Source organism: Helicoverpa armigera, chromosome 11, assembly GCF_030705265.1.
Source record: "Helicoverpa armigera isolate CAAS_96S chromosome 11, ASM3070526v1, whole genome shotgun sequence".
Classification (NCBI taxonomy): domain Eukaryota; kingdom Metazoa; phylum Arthropoda; class Insecta; order Lepidoptera; family Noctuidae; genus Helicoverpa; species Helicoverpa armigera.
Genome location: NC_087130.1, coordinates 9,634,009 through 9,653,334, shown reverse-complemented (window position 1 = coordinate 9,653,334; position 19,326 = coordinate 9,634,009). Strand labels below are relative to the sequence as shown.

The 19,326-nt window shown below is 33.7% G+C and overlaps 1 long non-coding RNA gene and 1 other non-coding gene across 3 annotated transcripts in view; both read left to right on the top strand.

Moving 5' to 3' along the window:
* Positions 1-4,958: 4,958 nt before the first annotated feature.
* The window catches only part of LOC126056992 (uncharacterized), a 32,620-nt gene continuing 18,252 nt past the window's right edge, over positions 4,959-19,326 (top strand). For both annotated transcript variants that reach the window (XR_010276971.1, XR_007512382.2), the window contains exons 1-2: positions 4,959-5,480; positions 18,664-18,709. This is a non-coding gene — a long non-coding RNA (uncharacterized LOC126056992). The remainder of the gene's footprint in view (positions 5,481-18,663; positions 18,710-19,326) is intronic.
* On the top strand, positions 18,927-19,063 carry LOC126056995 (small nucleolar RNA SNORA16B/SNORA16A family). The gene has a single exon (XR_007512385.2). It is a non-coding gene; the product is annotated as a small nucleolar RNA SNORA16B/SNORA16A family (small nucleolar RNA).

The window sequence follows — 19,326 nt, the reverse complement described above, 5'->3', positions numbered from 1 at the left end:
AGAGTATTTTTAGTATCATCTGTATAGTTAAAGGTACCGTTTTTATTGCTACATAATAAAAACATATAAAGTAATGGCATGTCTAACTAAAAGTGTCTTATTAAAAAAATATATTATATGAAATATGAAAAAAAATAGGTATACGTTTCCTAAATAAAATATTTTTTTTCCTGGAAATTATTAAAAGTCGTAAACAAATGAAAACTTAAAAACATGATAATACTCCGAGCTCATTTTCATGAAGGGTGCGGAACCTAATCAACTTCATCATGATTTAACGACAAATTCAAATAAAACTGTTTATCATAAGACCATTACAAAAATCGTAAATTGGACCCCAAATTACCTGCCTACCGAACCCCATAAAATCATAATGGACACCAATCTAATGGCAATGGAACACGAAAAATTAACGAGCTAGTCCATGAAAACAAAATGACATTATTGACTTAATCATTCAACCAACTTGGAGCAATTTTTCTTTCTACGGCTCTAGTTAATCCAGTTGTTGGACCGGCTCCTAGCGCCCCCTGCCGGGAATCGCGGCTAAATGCGCAAATAAAATGCTAATTCGCCAAGTTAAATCTGTTTTGATTAAATTTAAAGTAGGCAAGACAGATTTTTTCCTTAACGGCTTACGGCCGGTTCTATAATTGATTCTTGGTCGCATTAATAAGCGATTTAATTAGCGAAACAGCACGCAACTTATTAATGAAAATGGAAAACCCGAGTCGTATTTTATGCCGACACACAGCGCTGCACTGCGGCGAGTGGAGGAACTAAACTGGGATAGATACCCCTTTCTCTCAGTGCTGCCACCCTTACGGTGAAAGCTCACAAACTCTTTTCCATCCTAAAAGTTCCGCTATTGCCCGCTAGGTGGCGGCGACACGACACGTCCCGAAGCATTCGCCACACATTGTATGCATGTGTGCGTGACAGAGCGAGACCGCGAGTTAAAAATAAAAAAGGAGTAAAATAGACAGCAATATGTGTGTATACAAAGGCGTGGTTACGTGCATGCAAGCATTTTTTTTATCGCAAAAATGGCCGGAACTTTACACTTTTCGCATTAGACCATAAAGTCGCAACTGCATTAGAGGCGGTAGAGCTTGAACTTTATAGTAAATAGATAAGGTCGAAAATCCAAATTGATGTTTGTTCGGATTGCGTTTGGACTCTAGTGTGGCAAAATAATTGGCGTCTCCGACGCGTCGCGGCGTCACTAGAAAGAGAGGATATAACGTAGCTAGCGTCGCGTCGGAGCAGTGCCTACCGACGACCGTTAGAAGGAGGGGGATGGCTAGTTGGCGAACGAGCCCGTTAGACAGAGACGTCGCGAAAAAAATACCCGAAAAAAACTGTTTTCATTAAAGGTGCGCGCCGCGATAGAAATTACAGAAACATGGGCGCGGTTTAAAAAATGTCAGGGGCGCCTGCGCCCTCGGTAAAAAGCCGGCACGGAAGTAAAGGGGGAAAGAGACGTTGTTAGTGGGCATTATGTGACGAGTTGCAGTGGCGAAGCGCGCCGCGAGCGGTCGCCACTGGCGCGCACCAACAAAAACAACAACCGCTAATTATTGCGATTAATAAGCGAATACGGCTCGCGTGCACGCCGACCGCTAGTGACGGCCCATCAAAACCAAATGAATTTCAAACGTGTGCTGTTGTGTTCGTTCTAAGTTTAAAATGTTCCAAAAGGTAAATACCTATTCGGACTTCGAAAATAACCTCGAATTTCGAGTGAGGGCGATGTGTGGCGAAGTCGTGTTGTTTGTTCGATATCGACTGCAGCGCGATGACTGTGCCGTTTTCCCGCTAAAACTGGTAATGATCGAATTCGAACCGCGCTTTTTCGTGTGGCCCACGTTGAACAGTGAAAATTACTGAGAGTTCGATAAACTGTGAGAACTGTTAAAACGTAAACTAAAAACGCCAATGGTGACTCAAGAAGGAAAACTCTTCTTAAAAAATAAACAGGCAAAACATCAAATAACAGACGGGGCCGAGCTACGGTTATTTAAGTAAATATTGTAGATATAATAAATACGAATTATCACATAACAAGAATATTTGTCGACGCTACATTTTAACACGACGTGCTAAATGCCAAAATAGATTCTTGCAAATATGAGAATGTCGTCTAGATAAAATAGATGTTTTGCTGAACTTTAGTACACACTGCAGCTATTTGCACGCACCTAAATTAGTAAAACGCTAAAGTAAACATAAGTTTGATAGCGAAGCTCGTTATCTCTTGAGTGGTGTGTTTTCTTGCGGCAAACCTGAAATAAATGTCATTGTCTGTGAGTACGCGCTCAGTGACTCATATCTAGCTAGTTGGAACAGATATTTTTTGCTCGTAACATTTCTTAACAACATATACACGATATCAGGTGTAGCTGGTATTACTGAATCCTAAGAACTGTTCCAGAGAACAGGTTTTTCAGATCTGAACACAAAGCCAACTCTCTATGACAATGAAAAGTGACATTGTAAGAAAAAATGGGAAAACAAAATAATATTTATCTCGAATGCCAGTGTCGTAACATTGTGATACTGATACCGTGACAGGTGAGAAGTGATAAAATCGTGTTTTTAAATTGTTCTAAGGAGAGACTTCTCATGTAGGTAATGTTTCGAACTGAATTCTCATAAATCTCATTTTGCCGTCAGCGAATTTTTCTTTGGGTAAGTATCCAAAATATTCTGGAGTCTATGTTTTTACATTTTCCCATTTCTCAACATGATGTCATTTGACAAATTTCTAAAAAATACTACTCGAGAAGCTCTTACTAAGTTCAATTTGGCTCCAAATTTTGACCCCTGTCTGCCTAAACCCAAGCGCACTGATATAAAAATGTACAAGACAATAAGGATCGTAGTAGATTATAGATTGATATTATACATATTTACTAAATTACTGAACACATATTTTTAGTAAAAATCACAAATACCTTCATCTTTCAAAGAATACAGAAATAGCATAATTGAAACTGAATCTTATACGCTGAGCGTTAAACATTTTGAAGTTGAGAAGAGGAATTTGGAAAATTCCAGAAATCTGGACCTAAAAGTACAACTAATGCAATTTTGAAACGTAATTTTGGTAGAGAGAAGCCGGTATGAGAAGTGATGTCAAAATTGAACAAAATTATAGTATTTCCTTCACGTGTCTCTCTGTCGTAAAATTTTATTTAAAACATGAGATTAGACATATTTTTTACTATACTTTTCCTGCTGTTTCCTTTGAGGCATATCGAACTGTGAAGGTTACCAAAATAGATGAATATACAATTTCCTCAAACAAAGGTCGTTTAGGACAATTTAAGTAGGTATCTCATTTACATTTGGAACGGGTAAAAAAGCCAAAAAATATGAATCTGTTTACTCAAAATGATTACCTTGTGCACTCTGTCAAAAAACTATTTTCCTTGAGGTAAGCACAAACTTGAGAGCTTGAGAGAAATTTGTATTTTTTCTTTAAAAGATCAACTAGGCCAAACAATTAAATAAAAATGTCATAAAACCAGTTGTATAAAATCAAACGAAAAAATGGCTCAATGGGCTGGCAAGTCAACTTTCAAAAGATTCTCATCAAAATGTCTTTAACCGTACTAATTAAGTTTATTACTTTTTATACCGTAAGAGGCTCGACACGAGTAACACCAAAAACGGTATAATGAATTAGCGATAGCACCTGTGTCAACAGAAAATATATGCATAAATCATACTAAAACTCCTATAGATAAAAAATCAGGTTTATTAAATCGCCAAGATGAAACCAGTCGAATAAATATTAACGATGAAGCTGGCTGGTGGAACGAAGCTACATGTCGAATGCCCTCTAACCAATAGAAATTCGTAAATTTTAATTTTGAATTGCAAACGTGGGATCGCGTGTGAGTGGGTGTTCGTACACCTTACCAACTGTGTAAACGATTTTCTCTCACGATTTGATAATCAAATTTTATTCGTCATATCGCCATCGAGGTATACCTACACGAATAAGGTCTTTAAACTTGAGATTTCTTATGAATACGCTCGGATCTTGATTCTTGACAAAATGTTTTTTGGACTGTCTCATTCGAGGAACCACTTTTACATGTTTTAACATTTTTAATAGGATCGATTTCGTTTCAAAAGATGTTTTCGAACTTAGGCTTGACAAAGTTACCAAAGTGTCCAAAATTATCAATTCGTTGACAAAAAGCAGTTTGATCGATTAAAGATGAACTAAAACTGCTTTTCAACATAAGAAAATTCTTATGCTTTTGGAAATCAGCTCGTAGAGTCATAATTAAAACTGTCATATTAACATTTCTAAAACCTGTTCCTCAATTGCATGTCTTGCTTGACTGAAATCCAATGATAAAATTTTAATTAAACACAGCCAATAATATAGTAATCGTTATTAACATCACAGGTAGAAATGTGGGCATCATGTCGAGTAAATTGAACCGAGCAATATTCACTGATCCGTGAATACGTGTCAATTAATAATTTTCAATGTCAGAGGAGTTGGGTTGTTTGAGCGCCACATGGCGTCGAGGATCCCATTCGGCTGAAATGAAACAGAGCCTCGTTTATAACAATTTTAAGACTGCTCTTCTCAGCTCCGTGTACTTACAAAGTCTGACACTATGCCACTTATGCCACTATTGCATCGCCCCGCGCTTAAAGACACACATGCGTTACGCGGCTCAACTACCGATGATCTCCCGTCTCTGTCGGAACCGTGGCAACCGTAGCTCGCTCTCTGTCTACACGCACGATCTGATGTCGGTCGCACGTCGCGCTTCGGTCATCACATCCCTCGGCTCCTATACCTATCGCATAGGAGCTAGATTGGCGCGTCGCGTATTCAAAATAGGAACGTTAGTAATGGAGTGGTGTACGGTGGGGTGGATGTGTGCGTGCGAGAGAGCCAGCGACCCTCCCCCGCGCCGCCGCCCCCGCTCGCGCCGCCAGCCGAGCGAGTGGCGCGCGTTTACACAATCCGTTGGTTCGGAGCGCGAGCGACACTCGCGTTGGATGCGTGGCTTCTTCTTGTGACGACGATCGACGCGCGAACACGTATCGTCAATTGTTTTTTTATAACATCTTGAAACTCATACGAGTTCAGCGCTCCCTAAGCGGTTTTGGAACCTCTTATAAGAATTCAAGTTCCATTATTATCATAAAAAGCAACCAACAACCAATGAATTGAAGCTTCAAATATTTTAGTGCGGCTGCCATAGTGATTGGAATATTGAAAACAGACTTTTCAATTTCAAAATGAAAATTGAAAATATGAAGTTTCTTTTTTTTTTTGAAAAATTTGAAACTGCTGTAAGATATTATGGAACTGTAAATATTGTGAAAAATAACAAAGTGACGATTAGTGGTACAGTGTCAATGGAAAATCAGGCGCAAAAAGTGCCAGCATCAAAAATTAAAATAAGACATAGAATTTTTTCATCGACAACATAATAAAATTGGTAAGTGTTTTTTTTATATTTTTTCTTATTGTATAGTTGCTAATATAGTGTGTAAACCTCCAACAAACTACCGACGGATACGCGACCGCTGTATAAACAACAAAATGTTTATTTTTCCTTTTTTTAAATACCAATCTGGCATTTAAACTTTTTAATAAAAAGTCAAAAGTTATGTTTATAAAAAAGACGTTCACTAAAATCGTCACCGCACGCAGCCCGTTTTTTGTGTAGAAACTTTTTGCGGTCCAAACTTTAACAAAAAATGGGCCGATGTTTTTCTAAATGAATTACACCGACCGTAAAAAAAACAGTTATCGAATAGTTAAATTGTTAGGCTGGCAACATTATTATCAACAGGTTTGTGGAAAAAATTATGTGACATTTTAATTTTTAAAATTTTATTTTAAAGTTACACGGTTTTAAAAATTAGTTGCAACTTTTGAAAAACTTACTGGTTTTTATTCAAATCAGCAAGCTAAAAAAAACTGTTGGCTCTTATCACCTTGGTTAGCAACAGCCAATGTTCGTGATAAAGGCAGTCACATGTTTTTATCACAAGCGACGATTTAACATACCTACTCGTCCCTTATCGAGTTTAAATAAAGGACACCAAAAACTCAAGTACCTAAAAAAAAAAACAGTGTAAGTACCAAAATTATTATTTTTGTAAAAAAAAGTATATGTTACTAGGTAATAATACAGTAGGTAACTATCTAGTATCGGTATGTAATCTTAAAAAAAATACTATTTAATAAAATTATCGCTCTCTTACGTAATCAACTGGCCAGTTATCTCGTTCACCTTTCAACCTAACAACATGTTATTGCCAAAAGGTGTATTCTACATGTCATTTTAAATAAAATAAAATCTATACATGTTACGTAGATAATGCTAATTTTAACCGATTGCATGACGATGCAGACACAACAAAATTATTTTGTCAATGTTATTTTATTTTTAATACTTTGTTGCTTATCTGTGTTGCCATGCCACGTCGATGTAAACAGCTAAATACATGGACATAGTTTCATTAATTTTGCTTCGAACATTTTACTCATTTAAATGCAAATAACTTGCTTACACGTACTGTTTAGCTACGGTGAATATAATCCACCGATTAAAATATAATAAAAAAGTCGATTAAAAAAAACTTGTCGGATAATGCGGTATCGATATAGCATACTTTGTATTAACCTACTATTAATGATCATCAAACTGTAAGACTAACACTTGCAAGGCACATAATTACAGTTTATTACTTACACAAAAAGAACTAGTTACAAAAGTAACAGGTATTAATATCAGGTCGAAAGAACGAGTCGAGGAATAGGGGCGCGTTCTAAAAAAACATATTCGTTTTCCCTCACCAAATTAAAAAGTTAACGGACTTCAACACTTTCACCGACCAAAAACGGATAATGACTGGTGCAACCAACAAAATCTGTTTTGGTTTCAGTAAGAATTTCGAAACGTTATATTCGGTTTAATTTTTTTTACAAATTCGTGGTCCGCTGTGGTCTCAGATATGCAATCGTACGCCCACATGTAAATGTTTTTATCTCGAAATTATTTGGGTGTGTTGCACGAAAAATAACCGCTATTAAGTATAAGATTGTGAACGCGGAATTATTAATTTAGTTTGGCCGTGGGCAAGATTTTTTATTTTCAAATTCGGCCTTAAGGCTTATCGTGACTTAGTGGGACCTTATCTTCAGGCGTTTTTGAGGCAATCGATTTTAGTTGAAATGTTTCAGGACAACGGTAAATGATTGATGTGGGCACGCTAATGGCCAAGTTTCCGTATGCCACGGGTGTGTTAACTTATGAAACGTTTGTGTTGAACACATCCGAAACGCGTGAGTTTTTGCTCACTCCTACAATCGCTAATTAGACAATTTATCTTAAGTCGGACGTTGTAATTGGCGTACTTACGTTAAATCGAATCAAGTATAAATGATTACCAAGTATAGTGGTTCGTATGAAGATATAAATCAGATGGTCGTTGCTTGCTTATTAATATCTGTACGCCTGAGGCGACAGGTAGGATCGTTAGTCACAAAGTGCGGCCCAGGTTCGATTCCTGGCTGCTAATTATTATTTATGAGCAACTCTTATCTTTAGCCAGCGGCCGCTAGGAAGTGTTGGAATTTTAGTTCTTTCGTGATTACTTGATGCTAGTTTTCGATTTATCTTAGAATCTATATCCACAACTTATAAGTTAGTTTCTCGAGAAGTTGAATCATAGGTACAAAGTTTTTGTACCGAAGATAATGAAGAGAAATAACTATCCAATATGCAGGTTTTTTTTCTAAGTTGTTATAGGTATGTTCATTATTTATTAGTAATGTCGAATCGTGATACTTATACCTACATACATAATATTTTGGCAGATTCAAGAAATTAATGGCACTAAAAAAGAAACAGATGCTGAAAATTTAAATAAACAACATGTAGCGATTTTTAAAACCTAGTTTTTTACTTCTTATTATGTTATGGTTTGGTAAAGCTATAATTTATTATGGAAATTAATCATTTTTGATAGATAAGAAGGCAATTATTTAATTTGAATGTATTTTTCAAATAAAAGTGATGACTAGGTAGGTACCAGAAACAAGATAATAAAAAATATGTTAAGAAAATACTGTATAATAGAAAAGTACCACCTGAAAAATATAAATATTTCAGTATTAAGTGTATAACGTAATGCGGATACTTTAAATTATTTTTTAAATCACCATCTGGTCATATATTGTACAAACACCTTTTTCACACGTGTGCACATGCATTTAATTATAAGTTTATGTGCCAATAAAACAACCCTAAAATATGCCAAAATAAAACCTCAGTGTTTAAACCTGATTAAAATTTTAAAGCAGTATAATAATTATATTTAATCCTCTCTGGTTAACACCTCGTTCGCTACCAATATAACGAATATCCTCACTTACTTCGTAAATTAAATAAATTATCAACTGGCAACATCAATTTAAAAAAAACAACTTTATTGTAATAGTTTGGCGGGTGGTCATTTTCCTTGCAATTAAGTGTAATTCACTACATTTTGTATGTTTGTTCGACTGTATGTTTATTTATAATTGTTTTCTTCACAATTGCATGTTGTTATTGTAATTAATTTGTCAGATTTTATGTACCGTTCAGGAATGATTTTTATCTTTCGTTTAGAAACATGACTTTGCTGTTCTAGTAATGGCGACAAACAAGGTACTTACCTACTATAGTTTACGTTTAACTATGTGTATATAGGTATTAATATTATAATGTACTTGTTCATGTTGCTAACAGCTATACAAAAGTGAAAAATAAAGTTCCATGTTTTTACGTACGTTGTTAGTGAAATTCCTAAAAAAAACACCTAAGTATAAACAGGGATTTTTGTCCAAAACATTTCTACAGGAAAGATTATCTGACTGACATTGGCACATCAAAAAAAAAAACGTAAAAGTAAAATCTTCAAGTTCTGTATCAAGAAATGTCCAAAGAACAGGAAAAAAATCAATAAGTTCGCATTTTTATAAGACCTCTCAATTTCAGGTCCGGTTTTATTAAAAAAACGAAGTTAAAACATTATACAACCCAACTTAGTATTGAAAACAAAAACTTTTGACATTCAAATGTGTTCTTACGAAAAAGGTTGGATGCAATTTGATGCATATTCGACACAGTGACTCATAAACCTAACTAATCAATAGAAAAAAAATATATAATTGAGGTTTTATTAAAAACAAAGATGGCCGCTCCAATTTTGTTGATTGGCACTATTCTAAAAATATCACACTCTATATTTTTACACTACGACCTTTTGACGTTTATGAAAAAAAAAACGCCTTCAATGACAGTTGCTCAATCGTTCAACCGTTTTTGTTTTTACCAACGTCTATTTTAGATAGTGGCATTTTAAAAATAAAGTGGTGTACGTACAACAATGTTTTCCCGCCCACGAACCTAAATAAACGTTAAAAATGACAGCTCGCCTTCATATGGTCGCAATATGGCTATTTTACGAGCAGTACTTGTGTACTTGATAATATTTCACATGTGTGCATTTATTTGGTACTTATTTATTTCGTGTACAATCAGATTACTTGGACTTTGATGATAGGGTTGCGTAAAAATAAAAATATATGTCCGTCTGTCATTTATTTATGAAAAAAGAAAAATATACTTATTTTTTTTTTTGTAGGTCTTTAAAACATGAATTTAAAACTTCGTTTGTTGCACTCGGTTTCAGATTATAAACGATTGTAGATCATCATTTCGAATGCATTTTTTTGTTCATCCAAAACTTTTTGTCGGCACCAATCAGTTTTATTGTCACCTTTTTTGTAAATCAATAACCCTAAACAAAAATGTGAAAGACTGCCAAGTTCGATAATATGGGAATGCTTCGCCTATAAAAGAAGTGAGATCTGAATAAGTACCAAGTTCCATACACATACCTCAGTTAAAAATAGTTACTTTTTAATGATGTTACTTGGCAAGTTTTCATACACCTTGTTATAAACCTACTAAACGCAATGAATCAAGTATTTAATTTTCTATTAAAACTTGCCAAGTAATCATCATTAAAAAGTAACTATTTTTAACTGAGGTATGTGTATGGAACTTGGTACTTATTCAGATCTCACTTCTTTTATAGGCGAAGCATTCCCATATTATCGAACTTGGCAGTCTTTCACATTTTGTTTAGGGTGGGATTTCATTTATTTTTGTAAGGTTGTTTATTTTATTTTTTTCTTATGATGAAGTTAGTTAAAGAAATGTCTCATTTATACTATCTTTTAGATTTTTTAATATGCACTATGTTTCTTACAAAGAAATGAACTAGATTAACTATGACTAGATTTACCAACTGACTGACATGACATGTTATCATATATTATGTTCGTGGATCAAAGTTACACATTCGTTATTTTCGAAAGTGATTCACACTTGGCCGTTTTCAGATTTTTACTTTACTTTGACTAAATACAAACCTTTGTACCATTCGAAGATATATTATATAAATATAGATAAATTTAGTTCGTTTTAGTTCCTTAGGGGTATAAATTTACACCGGGTATAAAACACCTTCATTATTTTGAAACCGACTCACACTTGGCCATTTTCAGATTTTTCCCTTTACCTTGACATAAAGACCTATCTCCGTGCCAAATTTCAAGTCAATACGACCATTGGAAGTGGTCTAGGTTTTTGATGAGTGAGTCAGTGAATCAGTGAATAAGTGAATCAGTCAGTGAGTGTATAGTAAAAATAGCGATTTTCTGACGTCAATATCTCAAGACCTACAATAGGCATATTAATGAAATTTTGTATTTTAGATAAGTGAGGGGGTCTCAACAGATACTAGAAATTTGATATGCGTAAATAAAATAGATTTTGAGTTACAGGGGGGTCGAATTTGGCCCGAAATGGTTCGTGTAATATAACCCACGGCCGGTGTGTCGCCTTTTTTGCTCGAACTTGGCGGACACACTGCCGTGTGTCTAGATAAAATTTTATACAGAAATCGCAGAATTAGAAGTATAATAAAATCAGCCATTCACAGAGCCGTTGTATAAAATATAGCTTGTCATAACGAGCTGAATAATCGATTTATAATGTTATATGATCGATAAACTTAGATGAGAACACAGTTGTAAATTATTATTTTACAAAAATATAACTTCCAAACCACGTAATTCTCAAATTAGGAATATTTTTTCTTGTAATTAATGTAACATTATTATTACAAGACATATAATTTTGATCAGCAACGCGTATTTTCTGTAAGTATTGATAACTTAAAAACGGTCATAGGTATATTTTTTTATTCAAAATAAAAAAATATATTTTGTTCCTAATTTATTGAATTAATTAACAAATAAATAAACGGCGAACGTAGAGGTTATAAAATAAAATAATAAAGCACGAAATATATGTATTTAGTATACTTAGTTAATAAAATAATTATTTATTTTAATCTATACTAAACAAAATACATAAATATTTAAAATATTAGCACTATTAAATTAGAATATTATATTTTAAAAGAATATTATGTACCTGTTTTATATGTATAAAATATTGCTTACTGGCGAACATATATGCATAAATAACTTGTTGCTTTTATTAGGTAAATCTATATTTTAAAATAATTTATATCTCTACTATAATTATTTAAAAAAAACTAAAATCGTGAGAAAATCGTCGCGGTAGAGGTCGTTCCCCTATGAAATTGGTCGATAAAAGATCCAAAAAAGCTGGACCAAATTGCATGAAAGTGGCAAGAAGCAGGCAGAGATGGAAATATTTAGACTATGTCCAATCCAAAGTCCACCCAAGGATGAAAAAGGGATGGACTAAAACAATTTATAATAATGCATAGCAGGAAGGAACACGTGATATATCTCTACAAAGCGTGTTAAAACTAGTCTGTATTATATTGGAATAAAGGAAAACAAATAATATATTTTATGCATGTACAGTCACCTAGATATATTGTCATGATTATTCCGTTTAGGAGTTGAGCAAAACCCGTTCCAATACATGTGCATTGAAACCACACCTAAGGAATTTATACAGAGATTAATTAGCACTAGCAACCGTTCATATAGCACAAAGAACTAGCTTTAATTGATATAATAAATACTAACTAAGGTAAACACTTATGTATGTCATCATCATCTGCCTATCCTTTTCCTAACAGCTTAGAAAAAACATAGACATGTCTTAAGAAAAAAAGATGTAAAACCTACTTGGTGTAAAATAAAAAAAATAAAATAGAACCTCCTTCCCAGCCAATCACAACTAACACTGGCCACTTATAATTTCCACGACCAATAAAACATTTTAATTCAAATTTCCCAGAACGTAGTTGATCGCAAAATTGCTATAAATCTACAACAGTATTGCAATCGCTTTCAACGACGTCAAATGACCACAAAATATCGGTTTGTGATGACCAATAACGTTGTAATAATACGCTGGTCTATGATATTGGGATATTATAAATTGCATATCAAATAAATAATCGCCTATCAATAAATACTCATCATTTATATTCTTTTTTACATCAAATAACTTACTTCACTACAAATAAACTAAATGTTTAACAAAACTCAAACTGCAGATAATTCGAAATGATACATCAATATGACATTGCTTTTTTTATTATAATGCAATACAGTTAAATTTATTCTTGTACAAAAATACTACATACATAGCATTAATACTGACTGCACAGCAAATTTTCCATATTTCATAGCAAAATAACTATCCCAGTCGCATATTAACCAGTAAGTACAACAAAACCTATTCATCATATTTGTCTTAATTTTCAAGAAGCCATGCTCGGCCAATTTAATGATTATTATAACAAAAAAATCCTGTCACATTGCATTATTTCTAAAACCAGAACAAATTAACTGAAAAGGTTCGCGGCTTCGCGCGCTTTTTCATCACTGGAGTGCAGAGTGGCGCGAGCGAGTAAGATAGAGTTCAATTAAAAAACATTGTATTAAAAATTGAAGCTAGTAACGAAAACGAATCGCTGCAAAACCGACTCCACGTAGTCTTGTTTGCCTACCCCTAGAGTGCAATTCAAAACCGCGTAGGCGCGGAGGGGCGAGGCGGCCTGCGAGCTGAGGAGCAGGTAGTTTTAACGCTCGCCGACGCGGTTGAGGCTGGCCGGCTCTGCCGGCCAGTAAGCCGAAGCTGCGGTGGTGAGCGTGAAAATCATCTGCGACGATAAGCTCGCATGGGACCGCCGGAGTCCCGCAGCGCCGGAGCCGTGACAGAAGCCATGCTTGCTGCATGTTGCATGCTTACTTCCATGTTGCATGCCTGCTTACATGCTGCATGCCTGCTTGTATGCTTCAGGCTTGTTTGCATGCTTCTTACAGGAAAATAAAAATTCCAAAACTATGCCAAAAGATGATTCTGACTATAAACATTCTGAAATATGATATTATAGTAGTAGCCTTTTAATGACTACTTATATGAAATGTATGCTAAAAGGAAATACTGACAATGACTGACAATGCACCATCCCCATTTTTTTTAAGAACTATAGTATGTATGTGCAAGCATATCATCGGACTTGCGATCCGACTCAAGTACGTGGCGCCACCTGCAGAAGCTAAAAATGTTGCCTATTGGGCAAAAAAGGAAGCGTGAACGCTTATAAATAATTCAATAAATTACAATTTTGTATTTAATTTTATATTTTTTTGCTGATCTCATTATGCCGTAATTAATAAATAATAAGATGACTGTGACTAATAAAAAGCTGTTTTATTCAGAAAAACTGCTGTAAATAATATAAAAATAGAAGCTATATTTAAAAGAAAAAGAGTTAACATGTATAATGTGCATTAAGATTATTAGCTGTGCATTGATGAAAAAGCTTTTGCTTTAGGAAAAATCGCTGTACGCTGCGAAAATAAATTGTAGTGTGTTTAGTGATATTTTGAGTTGAATATTTTGCTGTGCAATCAGTAATTTTGATGGGAATTCGGAATCTTATTGCATAGAAAAAGGATATTTTTTGATTTGCGTTTAAATACTACCCTATGATATTATAGCATGCGGGCGGTGGTTAGTTGCTACCGACTACGGTAATTCTTGACTCGGTATTTTGTCGTAGAGAATTTCATACGAGTAATGTAACCAAGGTCGTTGGAGTGACTAATATGCGAGTTGTCATGTTATACCTATTGTCATTTTTACTTATCGCGTTTTTTTTTAGTTTTGAATTTGGAACGTATTTTTGGCCTGGCCTTTGACATCGATGGCGGAGGTCGGTTTGCTGAAAAGATTATTTTTATTTTCGTCGGTTTTTTTCAAACTATCTTGTCTGTGACTGTGAAAAGTAAACATTGCGTGTAATGGTTACCAGTTAACTGAATTAACGGCAAATTGTAATAAATAGTTGGGGATAATCACGAAAAGAAATTCAAGCCTCATTACTGGTTCCTAGAAGATTTAATCTGATTCTCGCTAGTCGCTAGTTATAATTTTCTCGATTAAATTGGTTATGGATTTAATTAGTTTTTGTATGAGTCTGAAGATAAATACTTCTGGTTTTAATAGTTATCTATTATCAAATACCAAGGTACTAGATGAATACTTAAATTAATTACGGTGTACCAAAGAGACTGATACCTAGTTGAGTAAATGGATAAAATAAAAATGTGACACTTGACGGTCAGAAAGTGAAAAAATAACCCAGACTACCAAATTCGGAACGCACTGAACTTCAGAACTCTACCATTCACAAAGGAATTTCATATAGCAAACAATTTGTAAAAATATTTGCCAAATTTTTGGCCACACATTAATCATATCAACTTTGTTTAATTCGCCAATATGCCAACGTTGGGCCAATGGATGAAAACATGTTGTTTGGTGACTCATGTTCGGTCATTGCCAAGAATAGAATAAATGACTTGACATGGACGCTCACAACTAATATGTTTAGTTCATTTTATGTAATAGCTTACTTTTTAAGTCATTAGAACATGCTGAAAATTATCATCTGCGTTACCTTTTCCCAACCATGTTGGGGTCGGCTTTCAGTCTAATCGGATGCAGCTGAGTACCAGTGTTTTACAAGGAGAGACTGCCTAAATGACCTCCTCAACCCAGTTACCCGGGCAACCACCGGGTTTCACTGTATACAAAGCAATGGTATTTTTAACCAACATCTTAAAAAGAAAGAATTTAGGTATCAATTCTTTACACGAAAAAAGAAAAAACACTTTCGCATTCAAATTGAAATAATTATTTTTTTATTTCTTGCTTTAAATTATTTTTATTTAATATCAATTACGAATTCTGATCACAGATACATAAAATAAATAGACTTAATAAAATAACTAGGTATGTTAGATGAGCCAACCAACTGTCAATCCGAACAGATTTAAATATTAAATAAGTTTCCTATGACAATGTTACTATTATTAGCTTTATAATAACAGGAAATAACGTTTGAAAATTAATTTCAAAGCGCCACGTAGTGAACGAATGATACTCAGAGTGAACGAATGAGTGAACGAGATTGATATAAATGAGCAAAATTGCGTTCCGTTACACGCGATCTTCATTGTTCTTAGGTTGAACAAATTAGGTTTAATGGAGGTTGGTCTTTATTTTTTAAGTGTATAAGCACGGCTACGTTTTTGGAGTAAAATTAGGTTATAATTATGTACTGCACAATTTAGTTTAGATTAAGTTTTTAAGTATTATCCCGAACTAATTGTGATGACAGAACTTAAGACATATTTGAAACGAAATACATATTTGCTTGCGTGATATATAACTGTGATATTTAAGCCGATGAAAATACATAATACGCCGATATTTTCTCTAAATCCCTTCTCCACATATTTCCAATCAAAAAATTAATTTAACTGAGGGGTTTAAACGTAGGGGAGAGTCATAGCAACAGCTTTGCAAGCCCTACTAGTAAAAATCTTTCAAATCCAGTAATTGACGTAAAGTGGTAATAAATTGCAATTAGGCTGACAAGAACAATGTAGTAAGTTAGGCTTGTCTAACTACTAGTTTCTGCACAGTTTAGGCAACACAATTACCGACTAAACCAAATAATTGGGTACATTAATAACATTCTTATCTCTTTACATAGTCACGTCGTTACTTTTTGGTATTAAACACCTCATTTGATACTTTAAATTTAGAATAACAATATAAAAAAAGAAAAGAATTTCTGTTCGTACTTGTATTATTAATTAAAACGACCATAACTCATTAATTAAACCACTTCCTTCCCGAATTCTATAGTACACAAAAAAACTACAATCAACAGACAATACAAAAAAACGGAAATAGAGACAGGCCATTTACAAAACGGCCGAAAAAAAAAACTATAAAAAGTTATTATTTAAGAGAATATGACCTCATTTCAAGACTCTTCTGTTGTCTATGAACCCATTTTTATTCGCCCACTTGGTAAAGGTTAGACGGTTAGACGTTTGATTCTGACAGGCAATTAAACAGACAGGGATATCTCAAGTGCATTGTCGGAATACTATTCTTTTTTAATAATTTATTACTTTGAGAACTATCAAGGGCGTTGCATGACACTTAACAAATGACTTTTTAATGTTTTTTTGACCTTTTCCAATTCAATAACGCTATCCGTCAAAATGTTTTGTAATTATTACGGTTTTGAACTTTGGGTTTTTTTTTATCTTAATATTTTATATTGTGTCAATACAATATCTTTGAATATTAGTAAGTTTCTTTAAACTTTAAACAACCTATTCAATTATAAATTAATGTCATTGTATATCCTACTGCGAATCAGTAAATTGACAGTTAACCTGTCTATAATCTTTACTTAAAAAAAGCAATCTTCACCAAAGACAATTAATTACAATATGTCATTAACGATGAAATAAAACTTTATGATTATTACAATGCACTTAATTAAATTTTATTCAATGGTTTAACTCCATGTTGAAGCCATTCAAGCTCATGTTGACTGTCAAAACAAGTGTGACATAAAGTAACAAGCAATTCATTACTGTCTTCGACACACAATAGCAAAGAAATCCATAGCCCACGGCTCCACAATAGAACACAATCATATTAAGTACAGCCTTTTTATAACAAACACAAAAGTTGTACAACTATTGTCATAATAATTTCCTACTCGAAATGCGTCTTCGAGTGCCTTTTTTTTTAATCTGCGGTTTTATTGTAATACAAACTTTTTTTTAAGTGTTCGTTTTTTGAAAATGTTATTGAGACTTTTTAATGTTTGTGCTATACTTAGTTTTTTTTTTTTTTTTTATAAAAAATGACGTTTTTGTTTTGTTTTTGCTCGTCGATGTGTATTGATTTTTTTTTGTTGTTTATTTTTGTGTCCCGATATTAATTTACAAGTTGCGCTATTATCGTTGCCTTTCTACGAAGTCAACTTTGGCAACTTGATATTTTAATGAAATTTTGAGCTACAATGTTGCGTTGTAGGTTCAAGGCAAACAGCATCACATTTCATTCAACTAACCGTTCTATATTAAAATCTTATTTTATAGTAGTTCTAGAAAAATATCTTTAATACTTAAAAGATTATTATAACGGCTTTATAAATTATATTTTATTTCATATTTATTAACACGAACGTTATTTATGTCGTGTTGAATAGTAATGTACCGTATTTTATTTTCTCACGATAGAACACATTTAATATGAAAACCGTACGGTAGCCGCGTTATAGAATTATTGCCTACACTTGTATCAATTTGCTGGCTGACATTAAATTCTTCGGACATATTGCTATTTATCTAAAAAAAGAACAAAATTAAAATAATATGAAACAAAAATTTTGTATGCAACGATTACAACGCGCGAACATTGAAACGGGTTAACCCTTGAAAAGTCGATGCAAATTCACGCATAAATAAATAATGTATGGGCCATAGATATCAGCCAGAGATAACCCGAGTTAGACAAAGATGGATGACCAAATAAGATTTGTTGACACCTTCGCGCGATAATATTTTTAATAAATCATCTGAGCGCTCGTATTATTTATACGCCCGTAATTGGACGACAGTATCGAGAACGTATATTCAACTCGATAACTCTGAAATAAATCGATATACTTATGTCTTTTAATAATCAAAACATCAATTTACGGGTAATTTCGACCTGAGTGATTTACATGTTAAGCTACTGAAAAGTATCAAATGTTTTGTGAAGTTGACAGCTGTCAAAAAACGGTCATAATGTCGAATTATTCAATTTCAATGCGTTCAGTAATTGCCGGTGCACTTAAAACGTGAAACAAAAATTAAATCTCACTAAAACGAATGGTTTAGCCATAGCTGAAGTTAACAATCATTAAATGACATTTGTGGGGCTCGTGTTAAATGTGATCCGGTCACGATATACCTACGACAGCCTTTTCAATAATGGAAAATAATGGAAATAAAATTTTAGCGTTTAGATTTTTTCGCTCAACTTTCAAATGGTTTGACATGCGGTTCACTATCATGTTATATCTACTTAAAATAGCTATTTGTAGACTTGGTATTTATATATTTGTACATTTGCTATTTTAAAATCAGCATAATTTTATATTACTTTGTGTCACATAAGTATTTGTACATACAAGTTTTTAGCAAAATTATTTATGTAAACTTTCGTATTGTTTCAGATGTGTTTCGTGTTTGTTATGCCGAAGGATCGTTCCTATGAATCAGGTAATTACAAACATCAATTCCTACACATATTTACACATTAACATAACATTACTTTTGACCTAAAATCGTGAGATCAAAAATAGAATAGGATAAGATCCACAATTTGAGTATAATTTGAACTGTTGGCTTAGTTCAGTGGTAACGAGCCCAGTCTGTTAATGAAAGTCTCGTGCGACGCACCGTGCCGCGAGTTCGATCCTCAGCAAATGCTTGGAGTTTTAGGCCTTATCGAAGCTACATATTTGTTCCAAATACAATGTGATAGTCAAATAAAGGCCAATATGAAACGTTCCCGACACGGTCGCGGTTTAGATACCATATATCTTCAACGTATCACCGAAGGGATCTACAATTTTTACTCATTAATTATATGACATTAGGTTAGTTTAAAAAGAACTTATTTTTTGGCCTCTTCTTACCTCTATCAACGTCTAAAATTATCTTTTCTACAATAATCCAGTTACGTCCTTTTAGCTTAAGACACGATAACTTACACGTGTTAAAACAATCTTCTGTCTATAATCAATAAAGAACCCTCAAGGAGAAAGTTTGATAAAAAAATTTGATTGATCGAAAGGTAAAAACAAGGTCCTTAACTTATCAATCTGATTAGCTAC